The sequence below is a fragment of the Rhipicephalus sanguineus genome, chromosome 11, assembly GCF_013339695.2.
Source record: "Rhipicephalus sanguineus isolate Rsan-2018 chromosome 11, BIME_Rsan_1.4, whole genome shotgun sequence".
In the NCBI taxonomy this organism is placed as follows: Eukaryota; Metazoa; Arthropoda; class Arachnida; order Ixodida; family Ixodidae; genus Rhipicephalus; species Rhipicephalus sanguineus.
In genome coordinates, this window is record NC_051186.1 from 51,889,623 (window position 1) to 51,906,977 (window position 17,355).

The 17,355-nt window shown below is 46.1% G+C and overlaps 1 long non-coding RNA gene across 1 annotated transcript in view; it reads left to right on the forward strand.

Moving 5' to 3' along the window:
- The window catches only part of LOC125756132 (uncharacterized), a 42,744-nt gene extending 25,389 nt beyond the window's left edge, over window positions 1-17,355 (forward strand). The window contains exons 4-5 of the long non-coding RNA XR_007414322.1: window positions 4,050-4,186; window positions 17,237-17,355. This is a non-coding gene — a long non-coding RNA (uncharacterized LOC125756132). The remainder of the gene's footprint in view (window positions 1-4,049; window positions 4,187-17,236) is intronic.

Here is a 17,355-nt window from a genome sequence, read left to right on the forward strand (position 1 = left end):
GATGGGTAGCTGACAAAATCAAATGCCTTTCTTATATCTATTAAAACCGCCACAGCGATGTTTCCACAGTTCATCTCACATTCCACAAATGTGACCAGGTCAAAGACGCACTCCATAGTGCATTGTCGTCATCTGAAGCTAGCCATCTGTTCTTGAAGAGTGTTGTTAGGTCCACTTGCCACTGCAACCTAATGTCAATCATTGTGTTCACTCACTTTTGATATGCCGCTAGAGCGGCTGACTGGGCGAAATGAGCCAAGGGATAGCGGTGATTTACCGGGCTTCAGCAGCAGCACAATGTTCGCGATCTTCCAACACGACGAAACATATGCATTCATCCACACGTCGTTATATATCTCTAGAAGAACTGCATGCCTATGGGGCCGAGATCTTTCAGAACGCTGTCTGAGTCAGTTGCTGTTGTTACGCGGGTTAGTGATAAACCAGCACGTAGCTCTAGTAGAAAACACGTGTTATCCAGTTGAATATGTGGTAATGCGCAAGCGTCTTGAATTGGCTTCTCTACAGAATTAGTTCGTGTATTAGTATTCTGAATAAGTTCTTTAGTTCCAGTCAGAATTGAACAAAACTCATTTGCAACATCAAGTTTGGAAAATCCAAGAGATATAGCCAATGTTCTCAGTGGGCTGCGCTAGGATACTGGATGGCTTAAGGCAGTGATTATTTTCCAGATTTTTGGAAGCGGGGTAAATAGGGTCAGCGGGGTGCAGAAATCACGTCATTTTTTTCTGACGCAATTTTTGGTAGTGTCGATTAGACTTGACATGTGTAGCCTGACTCTCCTTGTAATGTTCTAGCGTTACAGTGCGGCGAAAGTGACGTTCTGCTCGACGTCTAACTGCATGCATGAAGACGTTCGTAGTCTGCATCTACACTGTATTGGCCCTCTGGGATGTCTGTAAACCTGTAAAAGGAACCCTTTGGTGAAGAACGTGCCGACTGCCTGGATTTATAGGGTCCTGGGCGGAGGTCATATAACTCCTTGGCCTCCGCTCACGTGGATGGCACCCCCGGATTTACGTGCTCAGAAGAAATAGATTGCCGATCTTAAGCGAAGCTTCCATGAGTTACAGATTTCGGTGGTGGCTTGCTACGCCAACGCACCATCGTACACCTCCTTTTCTTAATTCACAGGACGAGCAGCTACAGGCGACGGAGCTATGCAAGTACGATCCTCTGCCGCTGCTGCGCGTGATAGAAGCTTCAAGCCGTTTTGTACAACCTTTTCAAATAGATGGCACGAATCTATTTGTGAAACGAGTGGTGTGTGAAGTCGTGTGTCACATTCAGTATTTTTTTAAAATCTTCAGCTACTTGAAATTCGCGGTTTATTGCTGCGCTCTTTCTACGTGTTCGTTCATCTAGCCACTATTGCGCGAAGGGGAATGACACAGTCTGCGGTATTACAAACACGCTGGTGTACCGAGATAAGGAGATTGCCGGCCGCTTTCGCGGGTGTGTGCGTAACTGTTGTGAGGTGCCGAAAGAAACGTGTGCAACCCAGGAGCTCAGGCATTCAGCGCAACTTCGACATGCGCAATGTGGACAATGTCCTCTAATACTGCTTTTTTTTACACTGCACTATGCGTTCGCAGCTGTATTGTTTGTGACGTCACTTGGCTTCTTTACAAATGTCTTCACAGTAGGCGACGACTTACAAAACAAAAAGTACATTTACTTTAATGGCTACATACACAGAGAAGTGGTACATTTCTGTTCCCTGCGTTCTGTCGTTATTTTTGCTAAACGATGCTTCTCTTTAGCACTGGCACTTTTGCCGAACGCAATAACAATTATTCTTTATCGTGCCTGCCAAAATTTCTCTCCTGTGCATGCGTATTCCAAACGAGCGGTCGCCTTTACTTTTGCAACTTTAACCTTGACTACTTGCCATTGTGTCAGCGTAGGCGCTCCTCATTGGGCGTAATTTTAAGTAATCGACTCCTCAAAACAATTCAAACAGCATTTTACTTGACGCAAGAAACGCGACGTTTTACTTGACGTTGCAAAGAGCGTGAGCGAACCTTCGCACCAATGTCTACGGCGCACTTGAGGTTAAGCGAAGCATTTCAATGGTTCGCTCTCGGCTATGCTTCAGCCAACTGTAGCAACGCCATGAACTCATGATCTTGGAGTTATCCTAGCGTCAGTCCTGCCAATATGCGATAATGTTACCGCTAGATAACCGCACATAGGGTGACGAAAGCCGGCAAGAAATACTCGTCTGGTGTGCAGTGGGCAGCGGTGGGCCTGCAAGCGTTTCACTTGCAACGCAACAGCGTATTCGTTAATTTGTAGACGCGCTTGAATACGAAATCAATTTTGCTTAATTTTATGGCGCAAAAGTGACAAGGCTATGATGAGCCAGTCACGAGGCACAACATGTAGCAAAGTAAAAGCGGTGCCATATGCTCGCTTAGTTCCTGCCCTATGAAAGTTCACTGATATTCGTGTATTAAAATTATCGGCATCATCTCGGTGAAGCTACGACTTTAGAGAGGCTTCTGTGGTACGAAGCACTTTGCGGACTATAAGAGCGGAGGTAATTAAGCTTGAGGTCCGCCCGTGCGGTGTAACCGATCAAAGCTATCTTCATCACGTCGAGGCAGTAGGAATGTCGACGGAATAGCTAAGAGAGAGGAAATACCGAAAAGCATAGTAAAATCAAGCGATAAGGAGTGTTTAGAGAGGGGTTGAGGTTGAGGATGAAGGAAAAGAGGAGGGGAAAGGGTAAGCACAGCATAGCCATGTATAGTATAGTATAGCAAGGTGGCCGGAAAGGAAATTGAGGGTGACAATAAGTAATGCGAGGCTGAGGAAGGAAAGAAGGAGGAAAAAATATAGTATAGCATAGCAAGGAGAGGGAAAGGGAAGTGAGAGTGAGGAGAACTGAAGTGAGGCTGAGGAGGAGAGAAAGGAGGAGGGAGGGTATAGGATAGTTTATGGTAGGGAAGGCCACCAGCCCCACTGTTTCCTCAGTCTTCGCACCACTAGTACGTAGCTACCCCACTTCTTTTTTTTTTTGACACCACGGAGATGAGAAGATCAGGGTGGCATCCTACCCCTTCAAGCTGTCAGTGACTTGTCTGGGCCCAGAGTTAAAAAGTCCTTGAACATGGGGTGTCGCTGAAGCCAAAGGGTCGACAATTAGACAAGTCTAAGGACGAGTATACTTGCCGAAACGTTAGTTCCAGCTACATTACCTGTTCAAGGATTTTTAACTTTTCAATCTTAAATCTTGCCCTCATGTTCTGCTTTATAAGGATGTTCGCCACCAGGTAAAACGAGACCTGAGCTAGAGCTAGGGGTGAGGCGAGGACTGAGCCGGTGTAGTTTGTACTGCAGAGGCTCTTCAGCGAAGGTGAAATACCACTTTAGTCTGGGCCTATCGCCTACAGCGCCCATCAACTGACCCACTGGAGGACATTGGTGGTCTCCTCGGTGTACACTTGGCGGTGTATATTTGTTGTATATTTCTACTTAACGAACGCACTTCTTTCTCTCTAGTTTTCGATCATCCGAACCCGGTATTGGTCTCAAAGAAAGTGGAGATGATGCCAGACACATTCGGGACTACCGCATGACATTTGAGCTTACGTGGCGATGTTTGTGCAGTTGATCGCCACATAAATATTGTGCTCCCTAGCCCATTCATTAGAACACCTCCCCGTTTGGCCTATGTTCCGGCGACCAGAACTCGAAGGAATTTCATAAACAACATTGGCCACACATTTAGCGAATTTCTTTTAGCGTTGTGTCGTGCACTGCGGCAACGTCTCTGCTTTGCGCAGCAAATATTTTGGACAATTTACATGGCACAGAGAACACATCTAGAAGCCCGTGCTTAAAACCTATCTTTCTGACATTTTGTGAACTTTTCTAAATGTTTTTAAGGCTTACTTTTTGGCTCTACAGCCACAGTAAATGGTCGTCCTTAAATAGGAATCTTAAAACCGGAAATTGTTTTAAAGATTCTACGTTTACGTGTAATTACAACAAGTGTTTCATTGTCACTCTTCTTTGTTCAGAATATCACCGTTCATTACATGACCAAGGGATGTGATGACGTCAACGGCGACCGCACAATGTTACTGCTTTTACACGGATTTCCCGATTTTTGGTTCGTGTGGAACAGGCAGATACCACACCTCAGCTTGTACTTCTGGTAAGAAAAAAAAAAGACCCGTATTTCTTTGGCACCTTACTAAGAAAACGACTGTCATATGGTACATTATGGTTGCGCGAAAGAAGCCTTAGCTAAACTTTGAAGATCTATATACTGACTTCAACTATTTTCTGTGCGCTGTTCGGTACCCACGACCTCAAGAAAACAGTACGACGCGTGGTGGGATGATCTCAACTGCAGTGGTTTCTTGGCAGGATCAATCTGTGTTGATAAAGCGTCAAAACGGATGGCTACGAGCGCTGCGCCCGACTAAGAAATTGTAACTATATCGCTGCACGTGGGACCAAGTTCATCGATCATGTCTACAGGCCCCGCACGCATTATGTGCAACAAGTCTTGAAAATGTATTCTATATCAACCCGTTCTCAGAGTAGGCAGAGCAGGCAGCTATAGCACTGGCTTTCACGATACCCTCAGCCACCACTGTCATCGGCGACTCTAGATCAGCCGTGTACGACTATGGAGCCAGATGCGTCGGCTGATTGGAGAGAATTATCGCACACAAATCGCGATTAAATCAGATGCCACACTCGTTTGGGCTCCTGCGCACGAGGGACTATCAGGCAACGAAGCCGGCCAAGCCTGTGCCCGAGGTTTCATGAACCGCGCTCAGACACTACGAGAGGAGGCTTAGGCAAGCGCCTCGCGTGATGGACCCATGACATACAAAGACATCTGTCAATACTACAAGTCGTCTCGACGCGCTTAACCTCCTCTCATTCGTCCCCATTCGAAGGAATCGAAAACCTTATGAAGACAACTGCAGACGCATACCGTCACTACTATATACTCTCTTGAATAAGCTATACCCTTGTCACTTCTTCAGTTCTGGCTGTTGTCGTTGTCGTTTCGCTGCAAGTTGTGCACTCTAAACTTATATTCTATTAGAATGCCCCCGCCATCCCTGCACCGAAGTATAAGTACGCGGGCCTCTAGCATTTTCGCCACCATCGAAAATGCGGCCGCCGCAGCCGGGATTCGATCCCGCGACCTGCGGGTGAGCGGTCGAGCGCCTTAACCACTAGACCACCGCGGCGGATTCAAAAGAAATCGTCGAAAAGTGTGGCTTTGTCGCTGCCCTCGGGAACAGTCATGCCGTCATGACGTCGATTTGTCGGACTAACTTTCGCGCTACAACATCGTTTCATATGCTTCCAGAGCCTCTTCGTTTTAGGAAAGAAAGATGGCGCAAAGGTCTAAAGGGCACGCTTAGGGCGTTGCCCCGCCCGTCTTTCGCCGGAGAGGGGCTGGCGGCCTTTAGCTTCGTACTTTGACCTACAGAGCGTGGTCGCCTGCGTTCGCGCGCTCATCTCGTTAGGGCGATTCAACAGATGGATCATAGCCTTCTACGTGTCGTGCTGTCATCGCAATGTTTGCGTTGAAGCCACAGAGCGCGCGAAGGTCACTTCACTCGCTACAGCGGCCGTGTTTGCTAAATGAGCGAACTGCTAGCCTTTCCTCGTTATGACATTCCAAATGGTTACTATCGCATTCCTTGCTTCGCCTTTGCAGGGAAGAAGTTACTTTTGTTTTCATGGGCGTTTCGGCGAGCGCCTTACTTTTGCGACATCCTGCGCATCAGCCTCCCAAGTATAAGTTTTACCGTCAGTAGTAAGCTTATCAAAAGAAAGTTTCACAACGCGGCCATGACTCCTTTATTTTTTGCTTTTGCATATTCCTATAAGTGCTTTCTTTTTTGACACACGTGCTGGGAATAGTCGTCACTAACCCTATAGCACGCAATGTTGCCACAGAATTGAAGCAGCTTTCTCAATGTGGCAGCAACGACGTATCAACATTTGGGGCTACTAGGGAAGTGATAAGCCAGAATCTTTTCACTTGTGCGCACTTCTGAAGAGATCCGCCTTTTTTTTTTTGAAGTTGTAAGCCCGTAGAATGATTTAGGGAGCGGGTTGAGGTGGACAAGTGGCTTTCACAGCTGTCAGGGCCCGACCGACGAGCCATTGAAGTAGGTAAGCGTCATCGCCGCGAAGGATGGCCTCCTATTTCTCGAAAGTGGAACTGCGCATGACTTCTAAAACGGGATTAAACTGTCCAAGTTTTGTGTAATTCTGTTAGTAAGCTCTCTCAATCGTCGACAGAGTCGAAAAAGAAAGCCGGCGGCTTATGTGCAGCCGTGAACAGAGGTTGGAAGGAAGAGGCCGTGACGTGGAGTTTTAAATAAATAAAAAAATATATATAGGTGACGCATTCTGCGCTGCGTTTTTAACACAAAGAGCGAGAAGGTGACCCGATACAAGCGTGTGCGAAAACTTTCCACTGTTTATTGTTCGCCCAAGCATGACACATACACACGCAGGAGAAACAGTGAAAGAAGAAAATTTTAAAAGAAAACAGCAAATCGCTAAGTAGAAGAAAAAAAATAAACGAAAATCACCTAAGCTCAGAAGCGTTTCTAATGACACGATTGTCTTAGTCTCAAAATTATTAACGAATTCACAAGCTTCTTCACGCAGCGCATAAACTGCCCGGTCACGTTATTTTGCGTGTGCTCTTTTGGGCAAAATGTGCTTCTAACAATTCGAGCCTTTTTGGAGCTGCAGAGAGCCATATGTATACGTTGTTATATTCATGATGTGGTTGCAGCCGCATCCTGCGCAATGTGTCGATAAGGTTCCCGGTGACTGCAACGGAATTCGGAAGGTAGGACTTGAGGTGTGGTGTTGTGCCGAAGCCCGATGCTCTAACCCCGAAACCAATGACGCATATTAAAGCGGAATACCTCTTCGAGAATTTCCCGCATGCAAGCGAGTGCGTTGAGACGCTTGGCGCCATTTCTGTAGCGCTGTTTCTTTCGTGCAAAACAGCGCGTTTAGACGCTGGAGGCATTTTCACAACCCTGATGTCTTGGAATCGGCCTCATTTCGTGCGCACATCTTGCGAGTCGAGCCAATGTCTTACATTTTTTACTAATTCTTGTCGTGCGCTGTTGCCCTGTATAACATAGTTTCTAGCAAGAAACATCTATAACTTTCTCCACTACCACTTCACCTCGAACGGTCGCAGCATTCTCCGTTATGTTTCACGATAGCGAACGCTTTCTATTGTGCTCCAGTTTCACCGCAACAATGAACACGATAACAAAAAAATTAATATGTTGTACGAAGTAAGGCTGGCCGACCAGGCGTAACTCAGCAAAACGCTGACGTAAGGAAACGCGGCCGCTGCAGCGAGCGAACAACCCTTCATGCCGTCTATCGCTTCAACGCCATCTGAGCGGTAAGCACCAAACACGTACAAAGATAATTTGAGCGGTCAGGCGCGTGACCGCGCCTGGCCGCTCAATGTACGCAGTTCTTGGGAAGCGTCGGGTAGAGGCAGTACATTAGTATACCAAGGAAGAGGAGGAGGAAACGAAAAAAAAAAAAACGGAAGGACAGGGAGGTTAGCCAGTTCTGCGACCGGCTGGCGACCCTGTGCCGGGGAAAGGGCAAGGGGGCGTGAATATAGTATACCATGGTTGTATGTGTTACATAGTATACCATGCTTGTATGTGTTACATAGGAGGCGTCTTAATATAACGCTTTCTTCTTTAGTGAGTTTTGGATGATGTTGAGGATAGACCCGGCGGTCTAGTCTGTAGTGTTTGAGTAGCGACTACTGGCTCTTTGGCCCAGCCTCCGTCTCGTCTGCCGCGGGTCGGAGATCCTGTGGGCTGAACTGAAGGCAGCCCGGCTGACGTGCTCGCGGGCAGCGTCGTGGGCCGCTTCACGTCCTCCTAGTCCCTCGTGTGCTGGCACCCATATGGATATACCATTTTCATAGTCGGCGATTTTAACGTAGACATGACACTAGCAGACAAATACGGACAAGCACGCTGCAACGACCCTCAGCAACAAACCACGCGGTACAGATAGTACATATGTGTAGTACACCAGCAGATCAGCTGATGGTTGTCAATTGTGCTGGTGGTCCATGTCTAACGTAAATTCAGATTGCGGTGTTTACTATCCACTCTAATAGCAATGCGATAAACATTACATATTTTTATCTATAGTCTAGCGTTGCTCGGCCCCTCAGGAATAGGTTAGCAAACGCTGCTTATGAAAGCACACCACCGAACACTAACGTGAGTTACACTCTTCGATCACACTAAAGTCTATGCTCTGTAGCGCAAGTGCCGGCATTGCGTCCGACGTTAAGCTACCCTTTAGAGGTCACAGTGTAGTTGTTGTGCCTGGCAAGCCACGTTACTGAGGCAACTACTGAATTCACACAAACACACCGATTCGCCTCGCAACACTTGGCTCAAAGCCAAACAATGTGGAATGCGTTGCTCCTCAAGGTCTGCCCTCAAGGTCTGCTTCGCATGACGTCAATTCTCACAATTCTCACAATTTATTTATTTATTTATTTATTTATTTATTTATTTATTTATTTATTTATTTATTTATTTATTTATCAGGGCTAAATAGAGCATTGAGAAAAGGGGGGCTTAGTAGAAGTTAGAAAAGGTAGCAAACTCGCAGGAAATGCGCACATAAAAGATGGCAAACAAAGCAAAGCACTTTATAACAAAGCAGTAGGAACGCTATCCGAAATAGAATACATGGGGGCTTGACTATTTTTAGAGGCCATGACACGACACGGTCACCCAGAAACTTGCTGTTTTCAGTGGAAAATAGACGTAGAGGCCCTATTGTATCTGTGTATATATGAAAAAAAAAATGGACTGCAAAAGAATACATCAGTACAAAATGAGCCCTAGAAGTCGCCGGCTATAAAGCCCGCCGACCGCCGTATTGCCATAGCATGTGTGACGTCATGTGCCGCATGGAGCGGAGCTGTGTTCTACCGGAGTTTCAGCCGCTGCAAATCGTTCAAGTTCAATGCCAACCTGAATACAGCTGCAGTATCTCAATTTCACACGCAGCTGATTGCGGAACAAAATCGCTCGACGTAATGCAGACGCTCGCAAAGCGAGCAGCTTTTTACGCCACAGCTCGCGAGTGCGCCAGTGTTGCTCACCTATCAGGTTGTTCGCGTGTTTATAAAGATATTTAGTTATAAATTAAATTCAGTTTTACTAGGTTAACTTCTCTGACTATGCTTTCGGGAAGGCTATTCCATAAACAAGTGGTAGCGCCGATGAGCTAAGTGCGTTAGTATTACCGTAAATGCGCGAGAAACTAGGGTTATTGTGTAGTCAACGTGACGTGTGCGGTGATGTTTCTATGCCTAAATGTTTGGTTTGTGGCTTAACTGACGAGCGTATTCATGAAACGATCATAATAGAGCTACGTCACGGCGGTTACTTAACAGTGGCAGATAAAGACTTGCGTTACGCTTGCTTAACAATTATCAATAAGGTTGAGAGCTGGGCTAGTTGGTGACTGATCATTATGCCTATATGGTTAGGTAGCGCACTTTCGACGGGGACAAAAGAAACAGAAAGGACAGGACACTCGCTAAACTCGCAACTGAATTTATTTCAGGAAAAATACTTCAATATATATGCACCCAAGCACATCCGAGCGACACAGAAATGAACCAACCCTCAATGTCACCTGATTAAAGACAAAATTTTGCACACTCCTGTGAAAGGATAAGTTATGCACGTGTGAAGACAAACCGACAGTCCATGTATTCTTATCTAGGACCAAACTATCTGCGCATACTCAAGTGATACAAAAACCAAAAGTTAACGAAACACGAGCAGCTTGTACACTATAAAAAACCATGCACAATCTAGGGTTATTGCAAGACGTTCAACAAGAAATCAACACTCGCTTAAAACATAAATAGGAGCAAGAATGAGGGCGTAACAGAAGCAATCCTACAATTTAAGGCCCTTCCAGGAAGGTGACTTCCCGATGACTTAATGAAATTGATGGTTGACTAATGCAGCAGTCTTTTCTTTGGTTAATGTGAAACGCTTCAACTATTTCCCTGGTTAGTTGGTTTACACGATGGAAAACGACGGAGGTGTCATCAAACAGTGGCAAGCAGCCACACTGAGAACAGTGTCCCTTTATGTGGGAATGATCATTTTTTTCTAAGGCCCTCTTATGCTCTGACAGCCTGGTGTTCAAACACCGACCCGTTTGCCCGATGTATACTTTCCCACAAGATAGGGGTAAACAATATACAACGGATAATTTGCATCTAACAAACCTCGTTTTGTGATTTATCGTGCATCTGTTGTTGTTAGTCTTTTCTGCTGAGGAAAGCTTGCGGTCTAATCTTGCACATATTTTACCAAGCTTGTTGGGCGCCGAGAAAACTACTTCTAGGTCAAACCTATTGCCTACATTCTTTAAGATATGTGCGATCTTGTGCGCATATGGTATAGACACCATCTTTTTCCTGTTTTCATTTTTTGTTGTCATTTTGTTCCTGGAGTTATCTCGTACGTAACTAATCAGCTTGTTTGCTGATCTACACAGCACGTGTTTTTCATACCCTGCATTTTTTAACCTGCCAATTTGTTGACTGAAGCTTTCGCTAATCTTTTCTGGGCACGACTTCGTCAGTGCTGCTCTCAGACATGAAAATGCTATGCCACTCTTTACGACCTTAGAATGAGCCGAACTATAGCTAAGTAACGGTTTTTCCGTTCGTGGATTGTACGACCAGCATACATGTCCAGCTGTGGCAGCTATTTCAACATCCAAAAACTGCAGTTTGTCACTATTTGGTAACTTAACCGTGAATTCCAGCCCCTTGACTATTGTTCCTAAATATTTCTAAAACTTCTGCTACTCTTTTTTTCTAAATCACCCGGTTTAACAAATACCAAAAAATCATCGACAAAGCGGAACACCCCGAGTGCAAGTCCGTTGAGGTTCAAATCTATTGTCTTCTCCAGGCTAGCTAAGTATATTGTGCTCACAACCGGGGCTACTTTCGAGCCTATAGTAATGCCCGATTTTTGACGGTACAAACTATTGTTCCACATTACAAATGTCGACCTCAGGTAAAAGGATAACAATTCAAGAAAAGCATCAACCGACACACCGCACTTATTCACGAACTCTAACTCATCGTTTTCATCTGTTATACAGTGTCTTACACTTGACAGTAGGGGACCATGCGGAATGTTGTAATACATATCCTGCACATCAATACTGAAGAAACTGCATTTACCCGGGTTATGAGTGCTTAAATACGCAACTAACGCCTCTGAGTTTTGAAGAACGAACGGATCTGACACTTTTAATATCTTAAGGTGACTCTGAAGGTACGATGACACACATAACTGCCACGAATCTTAATTCTTAAATAACTGCCACGAATCTTAACTGCCACAATTATAATAATCAGAAATAAAACGGGCGGCTCTATTTTGAGTCGCTTCTAGCATGGTACCACGAAATACGGGGAATTGTTCGAGGGACTCGTTATTTTGTGAGACACAAGCAATGAAACCAACTGACAATTTAGCCAAGGAAAGGATAGGGACATCGTTTGTTGTGTTTAACTGCTGTAACTGCAGTTTGAGGGTTATGGCCCAAATAAAAAAAAAAAGGATTTAAAGTGGACAAGAAAGCACGTAATTCGAAGGTTGGGGGTTCGGATCCCAGTGACGTGAAGGGAAGACTGCAATTAAGGCGCGCAAGCGCCTTAGTTGCAGTGCACCCTATAGCGTTCCCCATTCAAACGATGCGATTCTCTCGCGGTGGTTCATGGCAATGATAAGCGGGCGCAGCGTTTATAGCTTGTGCTGCCCAGCTGCCGCAAGCGACAGGTTCGTCATCGCACAGCCACCACCATAGTCGCTACCCTGTCGCCTATTAAGCCGCAGCACTGCAGATGGCCGAACCAGGGTTGCCAATGGTGGCTACTTTTCGCCAAATTGGCGAATTTGAGGGGCCCGTGGCGACCTAAAATTATTAATGGCGACATGGCGAATTTTTGGCGATTTTCGGCTTAGGTCTCCGCTGAGTTATACATCCTAAGCTCAGTGTCTTCGCAACGAATGAGCGGCAGCATTCACTGTATTTTTCTTGGTTTTAGACCTAAGAGTAGAATGTGCACATTACGCGTCATTCTGTATGCCCGTTCTGTAACTCGTGTGTATCTCCTCAATTCATCTAGAGGCAGGGGCTACGGGAACGTCCCCCAGAGAGACATTCTAGCAAAATGTAAAGGGGCAGTGTTTGACTATAAGTTAATAGCTTTCGGTGCTTTAAGTTTCTCTAAAGTTTCGCTTCTGAAGGGGCTAGGCGACAGGTTGGCCGCGTGTTCCGACCATTTGTTCCGCCAAAGCTCCAACTGTTCTGAATAGCTTGGCGCCTTATTCACTGTTGCAGTACCCCCTAATTCAGCTGGTAAAGACTGTTTTGGAATAGCGAAGGGAGGAGGATACGCGGCTATTTGTGCAATAAAAAATATTTATTGAGGCATTTTCCACTGTTCTCGGTGAGCGTGTGCAATGACGATTGCTTTACAACATTTTACATTGCCTACCTGTTCATTAATAACGCATCGGATTGACGCGTGTAGATATAAGTGACTGTAAGAAAGAGTCGGTAGTGTCCGGTATCATGTTAGTTCACACTGAAAAGGTGTAAGACTCACTAATGAACGGTTCCTCTAAGACTTCTGTCGTGTTACCTTCAACAATCCTTTTGTAATCATTTTAATTCATATAAGGGTACGTAAAGCTGTCTACAAACAACGAAACGAGCGGACAGGGATGGAAGGATATCATGAGCGTTTCATTCATTCACCCTTGCGCCACCACGCACATCTTGCGGCTAGTCGGAGAAGCAGCACCATGCACTCCCACGGTGAAGCGGGCGATACGACTGGCATTGAGAAACGTCGATATAATTTAAGGGTCTTGGGTGGTACTGTATTCTATGGGGCTATACGTGAGAGGAAATTTTTATTACTAGGTATGACGCACATATCTAGAATGGCGACTTTTTTGGCGAGGTTTATTAAAAAATGGCGACTTTTGGCGACTTTTTGCTCGTCATTTGGCGACATTTACTCGAAAGTGAGTGGCAACCCTGGGCCGAACGCTATGGCCGTTTGCAGGCAGAACGTTACGGATCACTGAAATTACGGCGCGCAATTGGGCGTGTAACGTGGTATTTTTTTTGTATTTCGCGGTCATCTGCAGGAAGCAGTAAAAAATTAACACTTACTAGACAGAAAGTGAGAAACTGCCTAGTCAAACGTTTTGCAGACTGATCTACAACTTCCTAAGCGGAATTTTTTGCCCAGCTTTGTTACTTTAGTAGTCAGTTAATCCTGCCCTATTGATCAATTCAGGAAAGCACAAAAATAGCGTGACTTACTGCATGCAAATAGTAAGCAACATGCAACATGCGCCGTTATAAATTGCGTCGTCATATTTTTAAAATCTGGCCGGAGTTAGCCGGGGCACCCTGTATATTTTCTACAGGTTCACATTTGCCCCTCATGCACCTTGCGACCCTAATAAATGCGCGCCTGTACCTCGAATGCAGGCGTGCCTCTACTTGAATACACCAAACGCCCAGATGACCATGTCACAACGGACGTAGTTGTATTACGTAGTAGTTAATAGATAGGTTAGGAACTCGTTTCACGCGCTGCTCGGTATCGGTTCGGTGGAAACTTCTTGAACGCTGTGTTCCATGTTCCGGTGTCACCACTCGTAACTCAGATCGACGGGAGTGACACCTGACTGCGACAGACGTTCCATGAAAAACGGCACTAAGAAAAAGCCCCTCAGATGTATTATGTAAAAAAAATGAAAATAATTAGAATGTACTTAACAAAATTACTCGAAATATGCCGATCACGTCAGCACTTAAAGCTCCCAGTCCTACCAGGCCGAAAAAAGAAAAACACACAGGGTCCCTTCTGGATTCGCCTAAGATGTCTTAAAGGCGAAAGCCGTCTTCCTCTTTTCACTCGGTACGTTCATCCTGCCCCCCCCCCCCCAACGTGGTTTTGCACTGCCTCCAGGATCGGAGGCATTGCAAGCTTTCTGCACCTCACATGGTTCGTTACTGCCTCCGTAATCGGCCCACCTTTGAACAAGTGACGATGTTATGTGATGGCGTCATCATGTGACGGCAAGTTGTGTGAAGTCGCCATTTTTGTATATCTATGACGTCATGTTTTGACGTCATAACGTGATGAGGATTTTTTGCATCACTCGTCTTGGCGCCGACGCCGCGGGACGCCGACGGCCATTTTTCGCGTTTCATGGGGCACCTAAGGCCTTCGCTTTGAAAAGTGGCTGGGCCGCGTTCTGAGTGTACCTATAGGCTGTCTCATGAACTAGGGTCTTTTCGCTGTTTTAATTATCAACAGCCGAGCTGTTTAAGCCGGCTGTAATCTGTCCAACACGAACAAGAAAAGGTGGCACCACCTCGCGTTGCCTGGCAAACACTTGACCTCGAACATGGCGCCACCTGCACCGGCGTTGGAAACCGCTGACGCAGGTGTGCGCCGCTTAGCGCTCGCTCCGTCCGAGCCATACACGGCTCTGCCGCCAGCTATGCGCTATTAGGCATGCACCGTGACGTCATAATGGCGCAGCTGCGCCCCCGACCTCGCTCGCTACCCGTACACCAGAAGAGCCAGGGTCAGGGCCAGTTGGTTGTTGATAGTGTAAACTTTATCGCGCTACGTAGCTTTCGTCTACTATCAGCGCGATAAAGTTTACACAATATACCCGTACACTGCTCGCGCCCGCTTCACCGTGACTCCGCCACGAGCTGCGCGCTGCTGCGCATGCGCAAGGCGCACCTGCACTCGTATCCCCCCCCCCCCCTCGCCTCGACACTGCTCGCTCCTGCTCGGTCACCCCATACGATCAGCTCCGCTGTGCCTTTAGCCTTGCGTCACTAGTGCAAGACGCCCGGCTTTTTAGGGGCGTATTGGGGCGTAGCTCCTCTTAGTCTAACCTTGTCACGTCTCCGTTGTCCGGCGTTACCGGCGTAAACGGCAGTATCTCCCGTATAATGCAATAGATGGCGCTGTCTCATAGAAGTACATACAAAGTGCAGTTCAGGGACGATATTCTAGATGGCGCTGTACACAATCTGTGTCATCACCACTTCTCGTCTCATTTCCTAGATGGCGTTGGTCCAATAGAATTGTGTGCAATATGCGCTTGTGTGAATCGACACTAGATGGCGCTGGAAGTGCCGCTGCTCTCCGATTAGCTGCTGCGCGGGCTGCGCGGGGATGCGCGGGGAGCGAGCGCCTCTCTCATTCTCCTGGATCGTCGCCGTACGTGTCGGATCGTTGGTGGAGCATGGACGATGCGCAGATCCCGAGACGGTGCGCGCCAAGGACGCCGCTGCGAAACGGGCTCAACGAGAAGCGGATCCCCAGACCATGATTGCTTCAGGAGCTTCGCCCAAGCTCTTCATCATTCACCCGTGGATATGCTGTAATTTTTTTCAAGTATCTTAACGCCCAAATATAAGAACGGACTCGTTTCAGGTGGTTGAACTTCAAGTGAAAGCATATAAAATCTGAACATTATCATGGTTTCCAGTATTCTAGTTCATTGCACAGCTTAATGTCCAAGAAATAAACATCGAAAGTTTCATTGAACATGATTGCTTTATTCAAAAGTTACAAGCTCTTGCGCAATAAAATTCAAGATTAAGCTTGCCAGGCATGCCCCTTTCGGTTCCAGGTACGTCCGTGGACACCCGCGAAGAAGAGCATAACTTTGGAACTCAACCGCCTAGAGACACAACTCTTTCTGCACAACAATGCCGAGCGTCTGCACACTGTTAAGATATTAAATTCAACAAATATATTAAATTCGACAATTATTATATTAAGTTAAACAAAAATTACCTCAAACATTTCCTTCGCACAGCTTACCAAACTCACGTTCAGAAGATATGGTCTGTGGTCTCACTAATGTCGCAGTCATCACATTGTGGATAATCGGCACTACCGATGAGGTGCACGTAGTGCCCATTAGACCGCCACACGTAGACGTAATCGGTGCATCATGCAACAATTACAGTTTTCTGCGGTTGGTTTTGTCTCCAAGCTGCGACGAGTTTCTGCGACGAGTTTCTGAAGGCGCCGATGGTGATAAATTAGCAGTACCCAGTATGTTGCAGTATTTTGGACAGGTCGCATAAAGTAAGGGCGAAAACTTCAGAGAATATATTTGCAATGACATCATATTTGCACCTACAATTTATTCTTTGTGCATTCAGCCTGGTGGTCAAAATCAACTTCCGGCAAGTGGCAAGCCATGCCGCACTTGACCTTCGAGAACATACCAGCTTTCTTCAAGCTGATGACGAGCAACCAGTCCTCACTGTAATAAACGTTCACAAAACTTTCACGTTCCAAATGAGGAATCGAGGCTCTCTATTTAGGCACTGCGCGAATGCTCAGCAGTGACGGTTCTATTGATTGTAAGCAGTAGGTTTTGAAAAGCTTGCACTAAATATCCGCAGGACGAGCTGCAGTGATTGCGTAACCTCGTGCTAAACTTCGTTCACAAGTTTCATGCGAAACAAGGCCTGGCGGTGTAAATTTAGCGTCTGTGCACCGCGCTTCCAAAATACGTTGCACAACTTTTCACCTGAGATTGAAAGAGTAGAAAGGCGTTGCCATATTCAGCAGGATGTTGTACCTTTTTACCTGTCACTATTCAGGTGTAGAGGTAATGCGCAATAGCGCGTTGCTTTCTGGCTGATCAGCAGCTATTATTTTTTTTCACTAATTTTTGCCATTCGTGCGTCTTATTGTGAACATGGTTTATACTGTGTGCATCCGCGAAAGGTGAGTTCTGGGCCTCTTACACTGATATGCATTCCGAACCACAGTCACGTCGCTTTTAACAGCGTCATGTCGATCTTTTGGAGCAAAAATTACTCAAACGCTCCGTAGTCCATTCGATCAATTCCGTATGCTTTCGAACCGAATCTATATAGAGTAGATATAGTTTTTTATATATTTGCCATATAGCTTTTTCGTAAAAATATGACGGAAACATGCTTAGTTATTGGAATGGTAAACGAGACGTTTCAAGAGGGTTACTGTGACTTTTCTTATGATTACTCTCATTCCTCCTGCCTACAGCGTCGTCGTGCCGGACCTGCGTGGCTGCGGCAACACCTCACGGCCGCCGCATCCCTCGGACTACATGATTACAAATATTATAGAGGACGTCCGTGAATTCATCACTGCTATAAGCAAGT